We start from the raw sequence: 15,125 nt of genomic DNA on the forward strand, positions 1-15,125 counted from the left end.
TAATGATCCAGTGAGCAAACAATCCGCCCTCTCTCCTCTCTCTGCTAACAAGCCACCCAATTTTACTTTCCTGCCTCCACCCATTTGCTCCACCCTATGGAGCGTTGCCAAGGCGAGTTCGACTTGTCCAAACAGGACATGGCTTCAGATAAGATTCTGTCCACACCCTGTACTTCGGAAAGACCGAGTGAAGCAATTGATTTTGCATGTAAATAGGGACAGGTGCAAAGGTAACAACCAAGCAAAATCCCTGCACATTTCTAGACCGAGGCCGGCGAAGCAGGGGTGGGAGCTGGGAAACCCAAACCCATATCCTTCAGGTAAACTCTCAAGTTCAAGGCTACCTGGTTAGTAGCATTCCACACCTTTCTTAAAGAAATTTTCTCGCAAATGCAAATCATTCTGCCTACTAAGGTTACACAGCTGTTTTCCTTCTTTATGCTCTCAGACAATTCTGTGTTTTAGTTTACTGAAAAATGCCCATGATGTGTAATAATCAATCCTTCAGTGTACGTATCTTACGAGGCTAGGCTCAGCCCTCACAATTCTCTTCTGTGAATTCTGTGAAGCGTTATATAATCAAACCCAGACGGGCTGCGTGAGGCCACACTGCCTCTCCACTGGTGCCCTATCACTGGACACCCACCCCACTCTACCCCAAGGGGCCTCCACCCATGGGGCCCCACCCGGGAGGCAGTGGGAGGCTGGGAGGGGCCAACTGGCTCCAGTCAGCAGCCAGTTCCTGGAAATTCCGGCCTGAGCAGGGATGGCTGGAACCTTAAAAATAACCAGAAAGAATTGTCAGGGTGGTGGTAATTCCCTCAGCTCCTGAGGAGCCTCCATTAAAAATTTTACCTCTCAGAGCCACCAAGCTTCTGGATGTGAAACCGTGAGCTAATACTGCCCTCACGCTTCAAAAGTAAACAGAAGAGAGGAAGGCATTTCGAACCACTGCTATGTGAGAGAATTAATTCAACATGTCCCCAACCCAAATCCTCCTTCTCCTTGCTCCTGCCTCAGAAAGGCTGCTTGCAGCCCCCCACCCCCCCACCCCCCAACCCATTTGCGTTATTTTCTGGTCATTCACCATGGAAACCTAGAGGTCATCTTTCAAGTCTTCTCCCTCACCAACTTGTCTTTCCATTCCCTACTACTGCCACTGGGAGCCAGGCCCTCAGTGCCTCAAGACTGTGTTACTGGATTTTCCCTCCACTGGTCTCCCCACCGCGTCCCTTGGTCCCTCCAATTCATCCTGATCTTGCTACTTGCTACTGACAGTTCTCAAAGCCCTCTTCTCACCCAAGCTCACAAACCTTCCTCCAAAGGGACCCCCAGGGCGTGCAGAGTGGGTCCAGGCGCCCATGCTCCGCACCCCCTTTCTAACCGGCTGCCCCCCCTCCCCCCCCTGCTCAAATAGCCCCTCACGCTGGCTACCCCGTTCCCCCCACCCCCGTGCCTTTGTTCATTTTTGGCCCTGATGCTGGGCAACCAGTGTGGAATGCCCCGTCCCCTTCCGGCTTATCTAAATCCTCCTAATTCTTCAAAGACCAGCTCAAGGCCCTCCCCACGCAGTGCAGCAGGCTGACTGCGCCCCGGCTGATCTGAGGCCACCCCTTTTTACCTAGATGGGCGGGTCTTTTAAATGGTTTGTCTCGGACCACCCCCTGGATTGGGAGCACCTGAAGGACAGGAGTGCCTTACACTTCCTTGGTGGCAAATGGGTGCCCCCCTCCCAAGTCCTCAGAGGAGGTGAGGCTTGCTCACTAGTTTTCCGGCAGGCCTGAGGAATGGCTCTAAGAGCACTCAGCCCGTAGTAGGACCTCCACGGCCTTTGCTTTTCCTTTTGCCCTTGAGAACACTTGAAATTTCCCCCTACATAAGTAACAGGGGTTAGAGGGCCTAACCTGAAAGGAAACTTGTTAAACCAAACTTTCTTAGAAAATGTTACAGCTCCTACCCTTGACTTGACTGTTAGGGGTCCTCTAGAGACCTTATTAGTATCATCCTCCAATTATTTTGTATTACCTACCCAGGGAGATCTTCTAAACAAATCGAGTGTCACGGTCTCTCATCCTCTGTTTTAAAACCTAGAATAGAAGAGGGGGGAAAAAAGAGAAAGAGGAAAAAAAAAAGAGGGAAGAGGCAATATTGCGTGAGGAGGGAGGGGGAGGGAGAGAGAGTTTGTAGGTTTTTTAAGGATACTTCTATTGACCAAGGAAAGCAAGGGGCTAGGTGATGTCACAGGTTTCCTGCCATCACAGGATGATCACCATCTTCATGACTGAATCTCCAGGTGCTGTTCTTTACATGGACTGTGTCACTGAGTGCCTATCAGGTGGGTGGGTACTATTTTCCCATTACTTCTGAGAACAACGGAACAGAGAGGTAAAGCAATCTGCCCGTGGTCATACAGCTGCTAAGTTGTACAGCCAGGATTTGAACCCTAAACAGTCTGACTTCAAAACTGGTGAACTTGGCACTCTACTCTGCTCCCTCCCCAGGCAGAGGACAACATTACACCACAAACAGCGATCATGGGCTAGCGATTCCTTTGAACACATCTGTCCACAGGGGATGTGGAATGCAGGGACCCACTAGTTAACAGTAGTGGCGACTCAACTCCTCTCAACCGGCCCCTGCTGCTGACCCAGTGTCTTAGTGTGCACGCTTGGACACAAGATCAAAAGACACATTCTGAAGGCCCCAAACTAGGCTATTATTCTTCCTAGCCAGTGCACCTGCAATTGGTCCATAAAACTGCTCGGAAAAAAACTGGCAGCTTTACCCAAGTAAATACGGAAACCATCATAATAGCTGTACAAAGGTGGAAGGGTCAGGCCCTCACCCCCATTTTAGGAATGAGGAAATTGGAGGAACAGGGGTGAAATGACTCGCCCAAATTTGCAGAGCTGGTTGGAGCTGTAGCCAAGACCAGAAACGCATCTGCCTGCAGACCCAGGGCACTTTCTGCTCTGCTTCAGAGTCTGGGCCATGGGAAGGGCTTTTTTAAGCAGTCATCTCACACTGGGGTCACTCCCCGGGTAACAGAGGGTATGGGATGTGTGCAGTGCCTGCTGGCCCAGGTTAGGCAGTGCCGTGGGGAGGTTCCAGAGGATAATTAAGATTTCAAAATGCCTTTTCAGGTTAGATCACTCGGGACTTACTCCATCCTGTGGCATAACTAATAATAATGACTGCACATAATTTGAGATTAGCCCTAATGAGTACGTGCTCAATAAATACTTATGAGATGAATAAATGAATGGATGTCAAACTACCCTTCTTACACGTGAGGATAAAAAGAAGGGCAAGGGCCTTGCAACGATTGTGTACCAGCTGCCATACTAGTGAAACTTGCCAGGGGCCAGTGAAGCTAGCTAGCCTGAAGATCATCTTCTAAAACCTAAAACGCAAAGTTAGTGTGAAAAGTTTGGGAGGCTCGGGAGAGGAAAAACTTCCTTGTTTGGAGAAAGGAGCAGAATAGGAACTTGAAGTTGGTAAGGAAAGTAGTTTTAGGGTGCAAAGCTTTGGAAGGTAGCAGGATATAAAGCACAAGAAGAGCTGAAGGAGTGGATTTCAGTGATTAGACCGAAGCACAGAGGTTAGTAGACAGAAGGTGTACAGGCCAAAGGAGAAAAAACCCACAGTTCATTCACAGGTCGCTCTCCAGGGTAGAATGCACTGCCCTCAGTGTCCACTTGATCTCTTATGTCTAGATTTGGCCAAACTCCACTGATCTGGGTTGAGACTAGCCCCAGGCCATCCCTGGAGATCCCCAGGCCTTCCAGAGATTGGTAACCCCCTTAAGCATGTCCCAGGCTAAGCTAGGCTCTCTTGAGAGTCCTCTGGGTCAGGGGGCTACCTTGGAAAGCACCCCCTTCCTAAAATTCAGGGTAAGAGTTAGACCCAGGTTTGTTCGGAATGCATGGGCTGAAGGGCCACTTAACTTGCCACATTCGGTCTCCAGCTCCCCTTAATAATTAGATGGAGGAAATGATAATGTATTCAGCCTGCCAGCACAATAGAAGGAGTTTCAAAAAGCTCCAGGAACCTGTTTTGCTAGAAAATGAACTTTACTATTGAACACCCTGACCGAGGGATACAAAATATACGGATCCTAATATATATATTTTTTTTAATGTTCCATTGAACCGGTAGGTAACATTCCAGAAAAAGCACAGATCCAATGAAAAGGATACTTTTGCTTTGGGAGAAAACAGTCCCAGTTAGGGTGCAGAACTGTGTCCATAGCATAGTGTCTCTTTTTCATTACTACCAAATTTCAAGGAAGGAGAGTTGGGGGGGGGGGCGGGGGGCAAAGCTACCTCCTTTAGACAATGCTCTCCCTTATCAGGGCAGACTGCTGTCTGGTTTCCTGTCTCGAGCTCTGGCATTACCGCTTCAGATGAGAACTGGGGTCTAAGAAAGGGACAGATCAGGCTTGAAAATGAGAATGCTAAAAAGCACCACAATCCTCCTGCAATTCACTCTAAGATGAATTTCGACCAGAACATTACACATTAGCAAACCAGATATCAATGGTTTTATGCCTCTAGGGATTTTTTTTTTTTTTGAAACCTAGAACCAGTAAATATGAAGCACATCAGAAAGAAACCCAATTTCCAGAATAATGTAATTCCTAGTATTTCAAGGAAAAGGATGCTTATATTTATTTTTTCTTAAACACAACTGGTGTGAAAAAACAGAGTAAGAAGTACGACCTAAGAAAGCTGTTCTTTACAGCAAAAATATTGACTTGGAAATATTAAGAAGGCAAGCATCTAAAGGGGAGATGGAAATACAATTGAATTAAATTAGGAATAATGATTTGCATGGTCAAGAAATGAAATGATTATTCCCATTTTTTCCTTTTGTAATTACAGTAACTATCAACTGGTATAATTTTTCCAAATTGTTCAGCTTAGTACTTAAAAGCTTGCAAAGTTTTTTTCTTTTTTTCCTGATAAAATACATTAGACCCTAATCATGTCTATTAGCCAAACTCTTCCCTTTTTTCCCCAAAATGGGGAGGCAAGAATGAAGCTGGAATAAGCCAAATAAAAATTGTCTGCTTAAATCTAGTTGCATTGTTAACAGCTTTGGAACTAAAATTGAAAAAGTTGCTTCAATTTGGGTTACTTACAAATTTTGGTTTAAAGGCCTCTTATGCTACAAGTCAACTTAATATTTCAAGTTCGCTTCTCCCAAAAGAGAAAGAAAAATCTTATTGAAAGCTTCCAAAACTCCCATCTTTTTTCAAGGAACGTCATCAGTAGCCTTCTATTTGATTCTAGTAGCTTTCCTAACATCATATTATATATTTCCCTTCATACATAAAGAAAGAATGCAGTGGCATGTGAAGTTAAAAACCAAAGCACTATTAACATCAATTTTGGGGAGGATAGGGTCTGATTTGCTGCCTTAGCAATTCTGAATTAATTCCATTAGAGAACATTGTAGATAATTCCTTTAGATGTTATAAGAAAACCCAAAAGTAAGTTTAAAAAGAAACCTGCAGGTTAGTTTTCTTATCCAACTACTTCTTTAAAACTTAGTTTCTGAAGAACCCACGAAAAATTTAGTAGGTTTTGAAGAGTTAACCCAGAAATGTGTTCTCCCGCAACTGACAGAATATACAAAAAAAAAAAAAAGTGGGATTATGAGAAAGTTGGCGTTGTAAAACAGTAAAAACAAGAGTGTTTTCCTTCTGTTTTCAAAATATAAGATTAAACTTTTCCAAACTATCATTAAAATGAATTTCTCATTTCCAGTTCTCCCTTTCTCTGGGCTTTTTATTCTTCAAACAGGCCGGAGATCAGATGTAGAATACATCTTTGTCCTTAGGAAAATTATCCTAGCACTTATAGCTTTGTCTTTAAAAGAAATGATCCTGGGACTTTCTCAATATATCTTATGTTTTGTTTCAACACTTTTTCTAAAAGCCTAGTCTGCCAAGACAGCTTGGACTCTCCATCCAGTGAAGCCTCCTCTGCCTAGAGCTCCAGTGTTCCCTTGCGAACAAGGGTGGGCCACATCCTTCAGAGAACAGCTAGGTCGTCTAAACTCTTAGGTGGTAATTCCCCCTCCAAAATTGACAGCTTCAGGGCAAAATGCCCATCTCCAAACAAACAGCCTCCCACCTCAAAACAAGAAATGAAAAACAAATGCAACCTCCTTCAGATTTCTGGCGGATCTGTACACAAACGTCTCCAAATCGCAATCTGGCCATGATAAATGTAAAAAGGTACAAGTATTTATTCACTCATAGAAACACACTGGAGCAAAGGGTATATGTAAAAAGGTTAACTGACTCCTCATTATGACATAACACAGGGATCTTAAGCAATCATAAGTGTGTAGAGACATGATAACTCCCTGGGTGGGGATCGGGAGTTTAGGGGCAGGGACCACGGCCTGGTCTGGGCTACTGATCTACCAGAAAACAGCCTGAAACAGGAAAGAGCACACATATGCCACTTGGAATGTATGACGCAAACCCCAGCCTTGAAACAAAGAACAGGAAACAGCTCTGCTGGCTGTACTGGAGAGCAAGCACAGAGAAACATTTAGCCGGCCCTCCCTGACCCTATATTCATGAGCAGCTGGAGTTTTTTAAGACAACAACAGGGGGGTGGAGGTGTTTGTTCTATGGGTGTGAATAATAACACCAGCTTTATACAGGGGACCTGCCCTATTTACAAATAGGAGCTTCCACATATAGTAAACATCATAAGTGAACATGTGATTTTATCATATTCAGGCAGCAGAGACCTTCCTAATTAACACCAGCCTCCCTTCCAATTTCTTTTGTCTCTTTCTCCCCCATCCCAATGGCTGGTCCCTAGCCATGATCAAATTCTGGGTTGGGGTAATGATTACTGTTCAGTCTCAGCATCATGAGGAAAATGAAGAGAGCACTATTAAGAATTCAGATGACAACTGGGTTATCCCACATAACTGAAAATTGAACCAGTTTTAAGTGTCCCTTAGCTACGGAACTAAATTCCTAGACACAGTGGGATATCTAAAATCACCCCAAAATTTTACCATCTTTTTCAACTGCATAGTTAGAAACCTATCTGCACACAGCTGCACATCTGTTCTCCATGTACACACACTGAAAGAAATTCACCTTTTGAGAATATGATTCTGCTCCTGACATTTCATTTAACCCAAAAGTGTTACACAATCTGTACAACAGAGTATTGATTTTTATAAGATATCCTAAAATGTCTACTTTCCTTTACGTATATTTAAGGTAGTAAAATCCATTTATAGTCTTGTCCCCATTATTATGTCTATTCTGTTACTTAGCCAGAGCTGTTCAACTCAGGTTTCCATTATCAGAGATTTAAGAATCTGTGTGTAGACAAAACTACAGGTAAAAAAAAGAAAGAAAAAAAAAAGGCATCACTGTGCCCATAGCAACCAGAAAATTGGGTTTTAATTTAGAAACTTTGCAGTGAAAAAACAATAGCATGTTTTATATCTGACAAGATTTTGTGGTCTTAGCAGCTACTTTGCTTTGTTATTCACACTAGGATTTTTACACTTGCATTCTCCTTCATGAAAGCCAACTGTTCCTTAAAGTCTATCTTTACTGAACCTACAATAGTACATTAGGCTGTTTTCTTCTAATACTTCTGCTGCAGACCCCACTGACTGTAGAAATTGAGATATCAGTTTCTCTAGGGAGTTTAATCAAACATCTCATTTCAGATTTCTGTTAACAGGCTCAGGTCAACTAACATACTCCATGATTCAAGCCAGGAGAAACTCATTTGTCCACTCTCTTTAAAAAAACAGTAATTTGCCAAATTTTGGAGATGTTAACGTTATCAGATTGTTTTGTTCTCTAAAAGCAAGTCTTCCCTCCGGTTAGGTGGATTATCATCCAGATGGATTTCTTATAAAAATGCTGCTCAAATTCATACAGAAAACACTAAAAAAAAAAAAAAAAAAAAAAAGGTACAAAAGTGTCCAGTGGAAAAACCTATAATGAACAACTGCCCTGTTCCCCTACTAGATTTTGCCTAATAATTAGATACTAAATGTAAATGAAATCAGAATACCATTAATACACTTCTCCCCAAATACCAGACTCTCGTGAGAATTTAATCAATATATTTAAAGTATCTTAGGTGATGCTAGTGAAAAAATACATTCTGAGCTAGTAAAAAATCCAGTATAAAATGTTTATTTTAGTGAAATCCAAGAAGGTGTGCAATTTCCAATTTCCGTTTAACCTGACTTATTAAAAATAAGTCCAGTTTACATGTTCTCCATCTATTATTACTGTGTATTGCTGTAAGATTTAAAGCAGAAGATTCTCCCTGATATCTGCCAAAGAAGCTATGGCAATTCCAAGTATTATCTGCCATCTCCAAGAAAGCCACTCTGAAATGTTAAGTAAATCCCAAGGGTCCAGGTCCAGGGATCAGTCTCCGTCCCCACACGGCTTGAGTCCCTAACGCTGCAGGCAGTTGCCTAAGGCGCTCTCCGCCTCCAGCCTCGCTGCAATCCTTGCTCCAGGCACTGCGGCAGGTTCTCTCTGTGCCCCCGAGGAGGACTCTCCAAACCCGGCCAGCTCTTTTCTCCTGCCCCCGAGGATCCAGACGCCCTGGCAGCTCTTGGGCTCCAGGATCGAGAATGGGATGCTGCCTTCAGTCCCAATGGCCCCAAGTTTCTTCCCAGAGGCCCCGGGAGGCTGCTCCAAGTTTTGCTCCGGCGGGCAAGCGGTCGCGCGCCCCGTCCGAAGAGGGGGGCGGCGGGGGGCGGGGTGGGGAGGGCATGGGAGCGGGGGGGTGGGGGACCCGGAGGGGGAGGAGCAGGAGTGCGCGGCCTCCGCGCTACCTTTCTCCAAACAACGTTGCCACACGCGGAGAGCACTGAGATTTCTGAGGCTTTGGAGGGAATCGCGAGCGGGCGGGCGGGCGGCAGCCGGGGGACCACACAGGTGAGCCCCCGCCCGCGCCCCAGCCGGGGCCGCGGCGGGCGCCGCGGGTCTCGGTCCCCCACACCGCGGGATCCGCACGGTGGCTCCCTCGAATCCCACACTTTAAACCGCTGAACCCGGGGTCCCCCCTCCCCTCCCCTCGCCTCTCCCTCCGTCCCCACCCCCGGCTTCGAGGAGCTGTTGCACTTTCCCAAGCCCACAGGCGCCCCCACCCCCGCGCTGCACCCCCCAGCCCATTCACTGCGGGCCCCCCCCCCCAGGGAAAAAACGAGACCGGACGAACCCAAACGGGCGACAGCAGGAGTCGGGGCGAGGAAAGGTGAGGGAGAGGGGACTTACTTTTCGAGGCGCGGTGCTGAGCGCTGCAGACGAGAAATAAAGGCCCGAATCCGATCTGCCTTGAGCCCCGCGAATGCAGTAATGTCAGCGCGCCAGCCCGGGCGGCTGTGGCGGTGGCGTCCGCAGGGCACAGGGACGGGGACGGGGACGGGCGCGCGTGCGGCAGGCGCTCGCGCTGCGCTCCGGCTCGGGCCCCGGCTCCGCGCGGCTCCGCTCCTGGCTCCCCTCTGGCTCCTGGCACCAACTCCGGGCAGTCACATGACGCCGGCGCCGCTCGCTCTGCGAGCCTCCCGGGGCTGGCGGGGTAAGTAGAGGCTGGGACCCGGGGTGGGAGGGTCAGGGAGGGGAGAGGGAGCCGCCGCGGCCGCCCGGGCTGGGCGGGTCCCCACCCACTTGGGTGGAGGCAGCCGCCGGAGGGGTCGGCCGAGTCACTCGCGCAAACACGCACCCCGCCCTGCGCCCTTCCCCCGCCACCCCCGCCTCCCGCGCCGCCTCCGCCCCGCCCCGCCCAGTCACCCGGGGACGGCCTGACAGACACTCATTATTCCCCCGAGCCGGGCGCCGCCCCGCCGGCCCAACCTGTCCGGCGAGGCGCGGCGCGGCCGAGGGGCTGGGCGTGAGCGGCGCGGCCCCCGCCCCGGAGCCTCCGCCCTCTGTCCCCCCGCTCCCCGCCCCCCCGCCCGGCCCGGCCCCGCGCCCCCGCCCCCGCCCCGGAGTCCCCGCCCGCGCCCCCTCCCTGCGCCCTGCGCCCTCGGTTCCCCGCCCGCCGGGGACCCGCCGCCTCGCCGCCGCCCCAGCCCGGGGGGAAGGAAGGGCGGCGCTGCCCGCTCCGGGCGTCACCGGGCTGCAGCCCGCTGCGCCGCTTCCAAAACACACAGCCGGGCGCGCGGGCCAGCCGAGGCGGGGAACCCGGGTGGCCGGGCCATCAATCAGCCGGCTCCGGCGGGAAGGGCGGCCCCGGGCGCGGCGGGAAGGGCTGGGCCCCACGGCCAGCGCGGCCCCTCCTGGGTCGAGTGCGTGCAACTCTCTTAAAGAAAAAGCAGAAAAAGGCACCGGTGGTGAAGGAGCGCGGGGGTGGGGGTGGGGGGGTCTGGGCGGATTCGGGGCCGAAGAGCGGCGGGGAAGGGGAGGGCAGTGGGGATGACTTAAACCCTAACATGGTCCCGAGTTTCCAAGGTCATTCGACACACTGTTAGACCGCTCTTTCTTTGTATCCGGGTTGCCTGGTCCCCTCGTCGCCCGCCCCGGAGAGGGGCGGCCCGGGTGGCATCCCCCGCCCCCTAGGACTTCTTTGAAGGCCCGGAGACCCTTGGGGCAAACTTCCCACGGGCCGGGCCTGCCACTGGAGCGAAAAGGCAGCCGGTAGCAGCGGTATTTGCTCAGCCAGGCCTGCCTGAAAACTTGGCAAACTCCGGTCCGGATCCTCCCGCCCGGAGGGAGAACTCGGGGCCAGCCGAGGGCTCGGCCCGGCGACCTTTTATTTCACGTAGCTTCCCTGGGACCCCGTGCGAGCGAGCTTGGTGCGCGGCGGCGGAAACGCTGCTTTCTGTCCTAGCCAGGCCCCTGGGAGAACTTGGTGCAGCTTAGTCCCCGAGTTTAATGCGTTTTGAATTTCTTTTAAACAGTATTAATGTAATAAAGAATGCAATAAAAAGAACAAAGGACAAATTGGTTCAATTGTTTTAGTCCTGTGTAATGTTTAAAAACGCCCTGCTTCAGTGTATGGCTTGTTATTGCTTCAAGATGTTTTAAAGGCCCTTTAAGTTCACCATTCTCACTTTGATGCTTCATCCAGGCATGGTACTACTTAAAACTTAGAGATACAGTATTTACCGAGCCCCATCATGCAGCTACGCAGTATTATAAAATTAGTACCGGGTAACCTCAAGTAGTGAAATTGCATGTTATAAAAAAAATGCACCTAAGAGACCGCGTGGAGAACACGCAGAACTGACCCTGGTTCGTGTGCCATCCTGCTGTCCCATAAGTTTAATTATTTATTTATTTTATTTTATGTTTATTTTTTAAAATACTTTTTGAGAGAGCAAGCGCCCACGACCGACTGGGGGAGGCGCAGAGAAAGAGGTAGGGAGAGAATCCTAAGCAGGCTCCCCTGCTGTCACCTAGGAGACCCTGAGGTTGGGCTCCATCTCACCAACCATGAGGTCATGACCTGAGAGCGGAAGGAAATCAAGAGTCCCACACTTAACCGACTGAGCCACCCAGGTGCCTCAAGATTAATCTTTACATGTAAGGGAATGAGAAGGTTTTTTGTTTGTTTTTTTTTAATGAATAAAGGACAAATGTAAGAAAATAAGTTGGGTTCACGTCAATTACTAATTGCAATTCATTGATCACTGACATCATTAAATGTTTGATTGGATGGCTTAGATTTGTATTGGCTGGAAAACGGTATTAGTGATGACCCATGAAATCGCTTTGTATTTCGGTGTCTGGCTCATCGCAGGGGCTCAAAGAATACAGGCTTTGCTCAAAGGACAAAGTGGTGAAAACCTGAAGCACATAAACCGTGTTCTTTACGTGGTTCATGTGGGTGTGGACCCAAAGGAGAGGACTGAAATAGGTCTGAGAAAAGTGTGATCCAAGATAAGTAGGGAGTGGCTTCAATATGAAGGTGGGGGAGGGAGGAGAAAAGTCATAAAAAAGTTCAATTAATGAACATACTGTGTTCAGTGCCCTGGGGGAGACAGCTGAAACACAACTTGTACAAAAATGAAGGATCCAGTGAAGGAGACTGCCACCTGTCCAGGTATTGCCTGAAGTCATCCTTGACTCCTCCCTTCCCTTTGTGGGTTAGAGCCGTGTCATTCACTCAACCCTGGACCTCCTCAGTCACTCCCCACTCCTTGACCACCACTCTGGTCCAGCCTATTGCCACTGTGTCTTGTTGGTCATCCTGTTTGTAGTGGGGCTGAAGTGTGGGGAAGGGTTTGGAGCAAAGCAATAAGAATGCTTTTTCTAAAATGCAAACCTAAACGTGTCCATCTCTTCGTTACATTCACTCCGGATAAAGTCCAAGGGTTTACTACTCGTGCTGACCTTGCCTCCATCTATCTTTGTAGACTCATCTCTTCCTAGTTATTCCCCACCCCAACTCTTCCCTCCAGCAACACTGAACTTTTCCTCCTTTTTTACCCTCCAACTCACTCTCCCCATCTCTGGCCCTTTGCACATGCTAATTTTTCTAGGTGGGCTGCCTTCCTTTCTCTCTCCCCCAACTCCTGACCTCCGCTCATTTCTCTACGTTCTGTCCATCCTTTAATTATTGACTTAAATGACATTTTCAACAAAATATGTCGTCTCTTACCACCTTCCCTCACCCCACCTTTGGATGAGTGGAGGTGCTTCTTCCTTCTTGGTGCTCTGATAGCACCCATGCTTCACCTCTTGTAACTCTTTCTTATAATTTAACTCTCTTTCCGTGGCACTGACATAGAAATTCTGTGAGGTCATGGACATTGTCTTTTTGGCAAAATCGTATCCATGTGGCCCACCTGTTCAATGAATATTTGTAAAGTGAATAAATGTCAGCTGTGACTTGGGAAGATGAAGTGATTCAGAGCTAAAGAGATAAGAGAAAAGTGGCGGGCTTCAGGGTGGTAGTGGCCATGAACTGTACCTTTGAGACAGTGAAAAGGAGGGAGGAGGGAGTTCCCCCTCCCTGAATGTGAGCGGTAGAGCGAGATGGTAGAAGTAGTGCCTCGGTCTTCTTTTCATCCTTAACATTAGTACAGTGCCTGCACATGCTCAGGTGTTCAAAACATCCCGCGTAAATGAAATATCTCAAGCTTGGTCCTGTGGTAGCTGCCCCACTCTTGTTCTTTGAGGACAGGAGGCCGGTCTGGTTTAGGTTTGGGGTGGCACATTCTGAGGGAAGGACACCCCTCCCTGGCCCCAGCCTTCTTGCTCCCAACCAGTCACTGAAGCCCCAATCTCTTTTGCCGGTGACTGGCTGGAGAGTAGATGTATGACCTAGTTGTGGCCAGTAAGACCTGAAGGGAGGTGTGCTGGGGCTTATTTTTCATTCTGATTAAAGGAAACTCTTGCAAGGATAAACCCCCACACCTGCTTTGGGAATTATGTGAGGATATCTTGTAATCATGAGAGGAAATCAAGGTTTCAGATTTCCATACGGATAACTCTTTTTTCATCATTAGTTTTCAGCTCAAATATTACATCTTCAGAGATGACTTCCTTGACCACACAATCTAAAATATCCCTCCCTTCCCCAATCTCTCTCTAGTGGTTCTTGTTCATTTTTATCTTTGATTTTTTGGTACCTTTTTTCCCCCATTAGAACCTAGGCTCCATGAGAGCAGGGACATTGTATCCTTCACTTCTATTTCCCAAGCTCCTACAACAGTGTCTGATAAATAGAAGGTGTTCCAAAAGTATTTGTTGATTCGGGGCTGACAACTAGACAAGCACCAGTATTTAGGAATGGGTTCAGAGCGTAGTGGACACAAGCCACTACAAACGTCAGTTCCGTTTTAGGAGGTCCCTTTCTGCTCCACAAAGACATATTCTTGAGATTCTATCTCCTTCTCCCACTCTCTTTCTGAGCTTTTCCATTCTTTCCCCCAGGAAAGTTTTTCCTTTTCATTTGACAAAGTTATGAAGGCAGAAAAATGTCGTGTGCTTAAGAAATTATGAGCAACATAGCTACATCTGCCTTAAAGGATAACAAAACCATATAGTTTTTTTTTCTTCCCCCCCCCCCCCACTGCTAGCTTTATTGAGATATTATTGGCCTATAACATATGTAAGTTTAAGGTGTGCAACATGATGGTTAGATACACGTATATGTTGCAAATGATTGCCACAATAAGATCAGTGGATATTTCCATCCCCTCACATAATTAGTAGTGTGTGTGTGTGTGTGTGTGTGTGTGTGTGTGTGGTGACAACATATAAAACTCTCTTAACAACTCTCAAGTATACAATACAAAATTGTTAACTATACTCACCATGCTGTACATTAGATCCCCAGACTGTATTCATCTTGTAGCTGGAAATTTGTACCCTTTGACCAATATCTCTCCATTTCCCCCCTAATCCCTGGAAACCACCATTCTACTGCCTGTTTCTATGAGTTTGACTTTTTTAGATTCCACGTGTAGGTGAGATCATACAATACTTGTCTTTCTCTGTCTGACTTATTTCACTTAGCATGATGCCCTCAAGGTCCATGCATGTTGTTGCTAGAGGTAAGATTTCCTTTTTTTTTTTTTTTTTCTTAAAAGTTTATTTTTGAGAGAGAGAGACACACAGAGTGTGAGCGGGGGAGAGGCAGAGAGAGAGGGAGACACAGAATCCAAAGCAGGCTCCAGGCTCCAGGAGCTGTCAGCACAGAGCCCAACTCGGGGCCGAACCCACAAACCGCGAGATGGTGACCGGAGCCACAGTTGGACGCTTAACTGACTGAGCCACCTAGGCGCCCCAAGTATTTCCTTCTTTTTTAATGGCTGGAAAATGTGAGCTGGAAAATGTAGTCACATTTTCTTTACCCATTCATCCATCACTGGACACTTTGGTTGTTTTAATATCTTGGCTATTGTAAATAATGCTGCAATGAACAGGGGAGGACAGATATCTCTTTGAGACAACGATTTCATTTCCTTTGGATATACATCTAGAAGTGGGATTGCTGGATCATATGGTAGTTCTGTTGTAAACTTTTTGAGGAACCGCCATACTGTTTTCCGTAGTGGTTATATCAATTTACATTCCCACCGACAGTGTGGAGGGTTCCCTTTTCTTCACACCCTCACCAATACTTCTTGTCTCTTGTCTTTTTTATAATAGCCAT

The 15,125-nt window shown here is 47.7% G+C and overlaps 1 protein-coding gene across 3 annotated transcripts in view; it reads right to left on the minus strand.

Annotated features, from left to right (window-relative positions):
* The window catches only part of KLF3 (Kruppel like factor 3), a 34,706-nt gene extending 25,328 nt beyond the window's left edge, over positions 1-9,378 (minus strand). Inside the window, exons 1-2 of one of the 3 annotated variants that reach the window (XM_030314052.1) lie at positions 9,296-9,375; positions 7,840-7,942 (exon numbers count right to left, since the gene is read on the minus strand). The gene's annotated coding sequence lies outside the window, so the exon portion shown is untranslated. Of the gene's footprint in view, positions 1-2,029; positions 2,105-7,839; positions 7,943-9,295 lie in introns of those variants that run through there. The other 2 variants (XM_030314051.1, XM_030314053.1) reach the window with 2 other exon arrangements.
* Positions 9,379-15,125: the final 5,747 nt, after the last annotated feature.

This window comes from Lynx canadensis, chromosome B1 (assembly GCF_007474595.2).
Source record: "Lynx canadensis isolate LIC74 chromosome B1, mLynCan4.pri.v2, whole genome shotgun sequence".
NCBI classification, from domain to species: Eukaryota; Metazoa; Chordata; class Mammalia; order Carnivora; family Felidae; genus Lynx; species Lynx canadensis.